A 9,581-nucleotide genomic window follows, 5' to 3' on the forward strand; every position below is an offset into this window, starting at 1 on the left:
AAATTTGGCGTGCACATCAGGACTGACAAAAAAGTTGATATTTTATGGGAGTTGCGCATATGTGTGGCAAAATGGCTCTATAGCGCCACCTGCAAAATTGAAAAGTGGTCATTAGGCCAACTTCCACAATGTTTCATTTACAGCTACAATATTTGGTGGGCATATGCACCACATCAGGACACACCAAAAAGTCAATCACAGCCATGCCCTAAACCCAACACGAAGTCGGCCATCTTGAATTTGCTGTAAATTTGTCAAAATTAATTTCTCCCGGCAAATTAATTGCCTTTATGGGGGCCTTATCATATTCCAAAACGCGTGAAATTTGGCGTGCACATCAGGACTGGCGAAAAATTTGATATTTTATGGGAGTTGCACATGTGTGTGGCAAAATGGCTCTATAGCGCCACCTGCAAAATTGAAAAGTGGTCATTAGGCCAACTTCCACAATGTTTCATTTACAGCTACAATATTTGGTGGGCACCACATCAGGACACACCAAAAGTCAACACAGCCACGCCCTAAACCCAACAGGAAGTCGGTCATCTTGAATTTGCTGTACATTTGTCAAAATTAATAGCTCCTAGGGGGTAAGTCTGAGAGAACTGAAATTTGGCCAGTACATGCACCAGACCTTTCTGATGAAAAGTTATCAAAAACTCAACCAGAAGCCAAAAGGTGTGGCCATGGCGGAGCCTCAAAAAACTGATCCTTCGCCATGAAACAGGAAGTGGTGTCTAATTCTTCTGACCATTCTCCAATCTGCCTGAAACTTTACATGTATGATGACAGTCCTGTCCTGATGTCATCCACATAGGGATATTCATTGACAGTCATAGCGCCACCTTGTGGTTTCAGGAAAGAGACATCGTTTACACTTTCATGCCCTATTGTTACCCGGTTGATCATATTCACTTCAAATGCGGTGACAACAGGCTGAACACATTGATGATGCATCCCAGTGAAAATGGTGACTTGTCATCAAAGGGCGTGTCTGTGGCGGCCAAACCAATTTCGATGTTTCGCCATAAAAATTTAACGATTCATATCTCAGCTGAACAAGATCCTATCTGCCCCAAACTTCACATGATGGACACCAGGTCCAGTCTGAACACATCCACACTCATAAATTCTGAAAAAGTCATAGCGCCACCTGTTGGTAATAGTAAGTTTAAGGCCTTATATTTTCAGGTACAATGGCCCCAAACGTGGTGATATCATGCTGGAAATTGGTCAGTCGAGTCTTCACCTCTTGACAATCCCACACTGTCAAAGGTGTGACATTTCATGCAACGCTGTTGCCGTAGCAACCACATATCGCCATGCAAAACAAAGTGCTGTTTGACAGGTTAGAAATACTCCAATGCTCACTAAAATTACCACACACATCACCATCGACCCAAGGAACGACATCATATGCATCTCGGCACTGCACATGCTATAGCGCCCCCTACAGTATTTTTAACAAACAGCCCCCCCAGCACGTTTCACCTACATCCATGAAATTTGGGAGGCTTATAGAGCACATCAGGATGCACAAAAAAGCCTCTTGGAGCCATGTCCTAAACCCAACAGGAAGTCGGCCATCTTGGATTAATTGTGAGATTTTTCTCATTTTTGAGAGTTAATACCTCCAGGGGGATAATTCCAGGAGACCTGAAATTGTGTCAGTCCACACAGCAGGACTTGGTGATGAAAAGTTATCAAAAGTTTAACCAGAAGCCAAATGGCATGGCCATGGCGACCATCAGAGTTTTGATGCTTCGCCATACAGGGCATATTGGACGTGCATCGCGAGGTGCATTTCCTTTAAAACGACCGATTCGTGGATTATACACCGACTTCAAGACATGTTTTGGACAAAATAGTTTACTGGCTTGTGTCGTCTGGATGTCCAAGGTTGGATTATGGCCGTTTTTTGTGGAATATTTTCATCTGTGTGTAATAATGAACCCGGAAATGTCAGTCGCGCTGTGTACGTTAAAGCCGTGTACAGAGAAATGATGGATGGATATTCGTTGTTTGTCGGACAAATGTGTTTATATTATCCGCTGTGGTAATCACATCTGAAAGTGGTTTATACCGGCGGATTCATGAGAATCTAAGCTTTCCATCGGCGTATAATGTTTATATAATCGCCTTTGCAGTCTTCGGACATTCTTTAAATTCCTATGCAAATTAGTAAGTGTACCGCCGGCGGTACACTGAAGTTTAACGGGTTAAAAATGCTCGAGTTTGCGCTGCAAACTCCCAGCGCAAACTATATACTCCCAGTCCCGCTTGACTTCTCGCTCAGCTTTTGCCTCCAGCATAAGCTCCGGCCACAAAAAACGTCACAATGTTTGTAAACAAATAAAGGGTCTATTGTCCCCATCAGACACCATGGTCTCTCCGACCGGCAGCTTCACTCTTCAGCCCAATGACACGGTCAAGTATAACGCTGTGCGGACGCGTTCATATGATTGGCTGAACAGTACACCCACCCCCACGTGGGGTGAGTTTTTGTGATTGGCTGAAAGGAGGGAGACATCTGATTGGCTACAGAAACTTCCGTGTTGAAAAAAATGCATTTGTGGATCGAGCTGACGGCAGAGCAGTCTCAAAAAAGATTCACACACAAAAGCAGTTTGTGAATGCAGAAATACATTTGTGAACTTTCTTAATTTATTTGTGGATTGCAGTTTACATTTGTGAATCCCAGTTCACATGTGTGAATTCTTCTGTGTGCATTTGTGGATTGCAGTTTACATTTGTGAGTTCTTCTGTGTGCATTTGTGAATTATGAGACTGTTCTAGCTCCATACCAATCTGGCTGAAATTTTACGTGTGATTAAACTCTGGTCCAGATGTGATTCAGAGGCCGGCACACACTCTCAGTCACAGTGCCACCTGGTGGACGTGCATGGATTCGCCGACCAGCGTGGATGCGAGGACCCGTCCATCGCTGCTTGCAGCTTTAATTAGAACATGGACTTGTGGAGGAGTCTTGTGCTCAGTCCTAGAAAACAGATGTGTGTTCTCAGATCAGCTGGTCTGATCTGACAATCAGAATTTTTTTAACAGAATTTTTTTTTTCATTGAAATGATCTGCTGTTAGATTGATTTAATAAAGGTCTGTTGAAAATATCTCTCTCTCTCTCTCTCTCTCTCTCAATTTCAATTTTTTCAATTTCAATAAGCTTTATTGGCACGATTGTATGTCAACAACATTGCCAAAGCAAATAACAATGTTAACAATTATTTACAACAATCATAAAAATACACAGAAAAAAAACAACATCAACAATAGCAAAAAAAAAAAAAAAAAAAAAACAAGCACAAAATTCAAAGTTTGTAGATTCCTTTTTGGTCAGTCTGACAGGTGTGTTTAGAGTAATGGTCAGTCTGTCAGGTATGGTGACAGTTGTTGTGCTTGTCCCTTAGTCTGTGACACAGGCTGACATATTTAGCTGCTGCTAAGCTGCTGACTCTGTTCTCACCAAGGATGTGCTGCATTTTGGTTTGTTCAGGCAGAGAATCAAATCAGGAACGTGCTGTTTTATTTTGGAGAAAAACTGGCCTCTAATCTGTTCATATTTGATACAGTGAATCAGGAAGTGTGTTTCTGTCTCCACTTGTCTGTGTGGACAGAGTTGACACAGTCTGTCCTCTGTGGGCAGCCAGGTCTGTCTGTGTCTACCCGTCTCTATGGCCAAGCTGTGGTTACTGAGTCTGTACATGGTCAAAGTCTTTCTCAGTTTCTCTTCAGTCACGGCGCTTAAATATTCTGCCACCGTGTACTGTCTGTTTAGAGCCAAATAACATTGAAGTTTGCTTTGAGTTTTTGTTCTAGATGTCCAATAGTTAATGTAGTGTTCTTTTCTTTTTCTATAATCTGCTTTGTGCAGATTGTGTGAGAACTGTTCTGAGCTTGTCCTGTGCTGTTAGAGGAGCTGAACCTCAGGATCAGTTGGCTGAGGGAGCTCTTCTCCATGTTCTCTTCCTAGCATTGAAGGGCTTTGTAGTGGTAGGAGTTGGGGTCACTTGTTTTAAGGTGCTTATAAAATCTGATGGCTCTTTTTTGAATTCTAATTAAGAGGGGGAATTGGTCTAACTCCGCTCGGCAGCTGTTGTTGGGGGTATTTCTGTGCACTCTGAGGATGCTCTTGCAAATCTCTGTGTGCAGGATTTCAATTGGGTGTTTGTCCCATTTTCAAAATCTTGATTTGCAAGAGGGCCCCACACCTCACTACCATACAGAATAATTGGTTCAATTATAGATTTGAATATCTTGAGCCAGATCCTAATGGGAATATTAATGTTTAAAGATTTCTTTATTGCATAGAAAGCCCTTTTTCCCTTCTCTCTGAGATCATCCACGGCCATGTTAAATTTTCCTGTAGGTGTGATGTGTAGTCCTAAGTATGTGTAATTCAGGGTGTGTTCCACCTCTTGAGAGCCCAGGAAAAACCTAGTTTGGTTTCCCTGACCTCTGGGTCGTTTCTGGAATATCATGATTTTGGTTTTGTCCAGATTCACTGTCAGGGCCTAGGTCTGACAGAAGGTTTGCAGATGATCTAGTTGCTGTTGTAGTGCTTCTTTTGATGGAGCCAGCAATATGAGATCATCTGCAAACAGTAGGCATTTAATCTGTGTGTCAGACAGAGTGAGACCAAGAATGTCAGATTGTTCCAGTGATTTAGCTAATTCATCAATATAAATATTGAAGAGGGTGGGGCTGAGACTGCAGCCCTGTTTCACTCCTCGACTCTGGGGGAAGAAGTCTGTTTCCATGTTGTTCATTTTTACAGCACATTTCATATGTGTGCACATGGTTTTAATGATGTCATAGACCTTCCCTCCTCCACCTTTCTTTAATAGTTTTAGGAACAGACCATCATGCCAAATTGAGTCAAATGCTTTTCTGAAATCTACAAAACTAGAGTAGATTTTCTTCTTGTTTTGGTGGACGTTTTGATTGATGAGGGTGTGAAGGGTGTAGATATGGTCTGTTGTTCTCTGTTTGGGTGTGAATCCAATCTTGCTTTTGCTCAGGGCGTCATGTTCTCTGAGAAAGTCTTGCAGTCTGGTGTTTAAGATGCTGCAGAATACCTTTCCCAGGTTACTGCTGACGCAGATGCCTCTGTAATTGTTTGGGTCTAATTTGTTTCCACTTTTAAAGATTGGGGAGATGATTCCTTCACTCCAGAGGTCCGGGAGATGTCCAACATTCAGAATAAGATTGAATAATTTTAATATGGCCAGGTTAAATTTATGGTCATCAAATTTCAGCATTTCATTCAAAATGCCATCTGAACCGCTAGCTTTCTTTGGCTGCAGCGACTGGATTTTAGCCAGCAGCTCTGCTTCTGTAATTTGGTAGTCTAGCGGATTCTGATTATTTTTAAAAACTGCTTCTAGAATTTGTAGTTTATGGAGGAGATTGTTTTGGGCCAAATTTAGAGGAACAGCTGTATACAGATTTTCAAAGTGATTTTTCCAGATGTCACCATTTTGAATTGGCAGTTCTTCTTTTTGTGGTTTGCTGAAAGAGTGCCATTTCTTCCAGAAATCGATGGAGTCAAGGGATTCCTCAATAATTTGTAATTGATGCCTCAAATGTTGTTCTTTCTTAGTTCTGAGTGTTTTTCTGTATACTCTGTGTTTCCCAGTACCAGAAGCGGAGTTCAGGGTTGTCAGGCTGTCTGTGTTTTTGGTTTGATGCATTTCTGAGAGTTTTTCTCAGTTGTTTACATTCAGTGTCAAACCACTCATCATTGGTTAGGCCTTTTTTTCTGTGACGCGGGGGTTTTTTCAGATTGGCTAAGTCTGCCACATGATCAAATATGTTGTAGATGTCCTGTATGGCCTGTCTGAGGCTGTCCTCAGTGAGTGGATAAGAGGTGGAAAGAAAGCAGTCTAAATGGGATTGAAAGACTGGGTTTTTGATTGCTGTCTGGTATTGGTCTTTACTTTTGTTTGTCCAATAGTAGGGCTGTTTTCTGTAGTTCAGATTGCAGGGTTGTACTGTGTGAGGGTCGTTTGCTGTGGCTTTAATGTAGAGGGTGATTTTACTATGGTCTAATAAGGGGGTTAAGGGGCTCACTGTAAATGCTCTCAGGTAGAAGGGGTCTAAGTCAGTGATGCTATAGTCTACTGTGCTGTTGCCAAGAGGAGAGCTATGAGTGTAAAGACCAAAACAGTCCTCTCGAAGCCTACCGTTGACCATGTACAGACCCAGTGTTCGACAGAGTTGCAGCAGCTCTTGTCCACTTTTATTGACTGTTTTGTCAAAGTTGTTTCTATGGGGGAGTGAAGGAAGAGGGGTGCTGATTTGACCAGGTATATGTTTGTCTCCCTGTGTGCTGATGACATCTTGTGGCGATAGCCAAAGAAACAAAGAATAGTATATTGTATTGAATGTAGTGAGGATGTGTGATTCACCTGACCTCCATGCCCGATCAGCCCATCTGCATTCCAGCCAGTAAAATGGTTGTTTTTTTCCGCGCGCTGGGAGAGCCGGCCCTTGGACGTCCCCATATCAGCCAGCCTCTAAGACAATATGGCGGCAAGTCAGTGACGGCTGGTGAAAGGTGTTGGACTTCCCCACGCAAATCGGAACGAATTGGCCCCGTTTGGTGACTACCGACCGTCGGCGCAAGCCGGACTTTGCCCTGAAGGACATCAGCTGCAGCACGAACACCTCCACCGCTCATGTAAGACGGCACGGTCCTGTGAGTCTGGTTTATTTCCCTTTACCCTTGTTTGTGGCTCATCCTCCGTTCCTGAACCGAACGGCAGCGCTTTCCTTTGGAATACTTGTTTACTTTTTCGTTTTGTTGGAACTGAAAGAACAGCCGAAACCCGCTTCCTTGTTTGGATTTTCTGTTGGATTGGTTGGAAAACCCGGAGTGGATTATTTATGTTGAGTGGGTCGGACTGCAGTAAAAGAGGTTAAAGAAAACCCGGACTGGACTATTTAAGAATGTATGATTTGTGTTGATTTTGAACTATTATATTTTCTGCCTTAGCTGTTGTGTAAGGTCGAAATATTTAATTTAGTACCAAGGTTTATGTTCCAACATCAGACCTGTGTAGGGTGCAATAGTGCATTTTAGTTGTACCGCTACAGAAATAAATGGCGCCCAACGTATAAAACCCACCTAGTGCTATTACCTCACATTCACATAGAGGACGACAGAACACTGCTTGATAGACATAGCACTTTATTTTTCATTTTGTTAGAAACAGACACCTTGACTTTGGGCCAACTATGGCTTCTCATGTGAAGGACAGTTTAAAGGGGCCTTCTATGACTCAGGAAGCGGGACCTGCTATGGGAGATGCTGGATCGGGTACAGGGCACCTGCTGGAATCCAACAGGCGTTCTGCTTCACCTACTACTACCTACTCGTTGTTGGACATGGATTTGTCTGGGGATTTAGACCTGACGATTCCTCTCCTTGCTTTGCCACAAGGTGGTGCTGCTCCCACAGCGGCCGGGATTCCTCCTGGGTCCTCACATGCAGGACAGGACTCCCTGACAAAACAAATTTTGGATCAGGTCCAGATACTTGCAGCTGGACAAGACAGTCACAAAGAACAAATGCGTCAATTTCAAAGCACGATGGATGAACAGCTCAACTACATACGTGAGCAGTTCACGGCTGCCTTAAACTGGCGTTTGAAGCACCACCACACAGGAATACTGGAGGAGATGAAACAACTCTTTGACCCTGTGGCTGACCACATCTCTCGATTGCAGACTGATGTCGGGATATGTTCACAGCGTTTGGAGACCATGCATGCTGAGGTAGCAACAAACAAAAGCCAGAATCCGCGCGTGTTTGCCCTATCTGATGCCTCTGTCCAGACGGAGTGTAGTGAGATGACACTTACGCAGCGACCACGCTTGCAGTCAACGATGCAGGCTGGGATAGCTGACATCTCCTAAACCCTGCCAAATAACACCTGCAGCCAAACAACTGAGCAGCCCCCTGAAGAGAAGGAGCCCACCAGCCCAGAACAGCTCCAAGACCCACAGCTCCACCTCACCATCACCAACCTAAAGGTGAAGTTCACAGACCTGGAGAGAAACCGAGTACACCTGAGAGAGCTGATCAGTCAACAGTCATATCAGCCCACCACAGCTCAGCCTGACCTCTGCACAGAGCTGGACTTACTGAAGCAGGACAGAGACAGCTGCTGGAGAGAGCTGACCATGCTCAGAGCTGAGATCAAAGATCTGCACCAAGACAGAGAGCAACATCTAGCAGCACTGACAGCACTGACAGAGGAGGTGAAGGAGCTCCAGGGAGAGAGAGAGGAGCACAGGAGAGCACTCACCTCTATGGCAAAGGAGGTAGAGGAGCTCCGAAGAGAGAGAGAGGAACACAGCAGAGCACCCACCTCTCCATCACATCAGCCTCAGGAGAGAGGTGCAGAGACACAGGTACTGGAGGAAAGACCCAACACGGTCTCACGGGGATTCGTGAAACTGTCACGTCAGTTTTTGTTTCGGTTTCGTGCGCACCAACACGATGTCGTCATGTTTTTCGTGCTGCTCACCACGAGCGAAACCCGCTGTGGTAATCACATCTGAAAGTGGTTTATACCGGCGGATTCATGACGATCTAAGCTGTCCATCGGCGTTTGTGGCCGCCGCCGCGGCCGCCATTGCGGCCGCCATTGCGGCCGCCGGACATCCAGCCGCAACAGCGGCCGGATCACATCTGAAAGTGGATTCATGACGATTTAAGCTGTCCACTGGCGTTTGCGGCCGCCGCTGCGGCCGCCGCCGCGGCCACCGCCGCGGCCACCGCCGCGGCCACCGCCGCGGCCAGATGTCTGGCAGCCGCAATGGCGGCCGCGGTGGCGGCCGCAATGGCGGCCGCGGTGGCGGCCGCAAACGCCGATGGACAGCTTAAATCGTCATGAATCCGCCGAATTTGCATAGGAATTTAAAGAATGTCCGGCGGCCGAAGCGGCGGCCGCTACGGCGGCCGCAAACGCTGATGGACAGCTTAGATCGTCATGAATCCGCCGGTATAAACCACTTTCAGATGTGATTACCACAGCGGGTTTCGCTCGTGGTGAGCGACACGAAAAACATGACGACATCGTGTTGGTGCGCACGAAACCGAAACAAAAACTGACGTGACAGTTTCACGAATCCCCGTGAGACCGGGCTGCAGAGGCAGGTGATTAGTGGAATGATCTTCAGCTGTCCAGACTCCCACGAAGCGGCTGATTGTCTGAGTGATGGCAGCTTGGCTGTGCTTCACTCAGAGTGCTGCTGGAGAGAGAGAGAGAGAAAGAGCGAGGGAGAAAGGGAGACGGAGAGGGAGAGGAAAAAGTGGGAGATAGATGGGAAAAAGGTATTTGGATGCCAGATAGGGAGAGGGTGAGAGGAGGGCTCTGACAGAGTCGTTCTTTTTTGTTTATTTCAAACAAAATTTTATTTATTTATTCCTATTTATCAAAGAGGAGTACAACTGTCATACATGCATTTGAGTATGGAATATGCCAAATTACTGTGCACTATATGTTTGGTCAATAAACATATACAAACATAATTAAAACAGCAGTTTTCATATCTGGTT

General features: G+C 45.2%; 1 long non-coding RNA gene across 1 annotated transcript; it reads right to left on the reverse strand.

The window, feature by feature from the left end:
- Nucleotides 1-2,642: 2,642 nt before the first annotated feature.
- On the reverse strand, nt 2,643-6,875 carry LOC127536556 (uncharacterized). The gene is made up of 2 exons (XR_007945591.1): nt 6,429-6,875; nt 2,643-2,998 (listed from the first exon to the last, which is right to left on the reverse strand). It is a non-coding gene; the product is annotated as an uncharacterized LOC127536556 (long non-coding RNA).
- Nucleotides 6,876-9,581: the final 2,706 nt, after the last annotated feature.

This window comes from Acanthochromis polyacanthus, chromosome 12 (genome assembly GCF_021347895.1).
Source record: "Acanthochromis polyacanthus isolate Apoly-LR-REF ecotype Palm Island chromosome 12, KAUST_Apoly_ChrSc, whole genome shotgun sequence".
Taxonomy (NCBI): domain Eukaryota; kingdom Metazoa; phylum Chordata; class Actinopteri; family Pomacentridae; genus Acanthochromis; species Acanthochromis polyacanthus.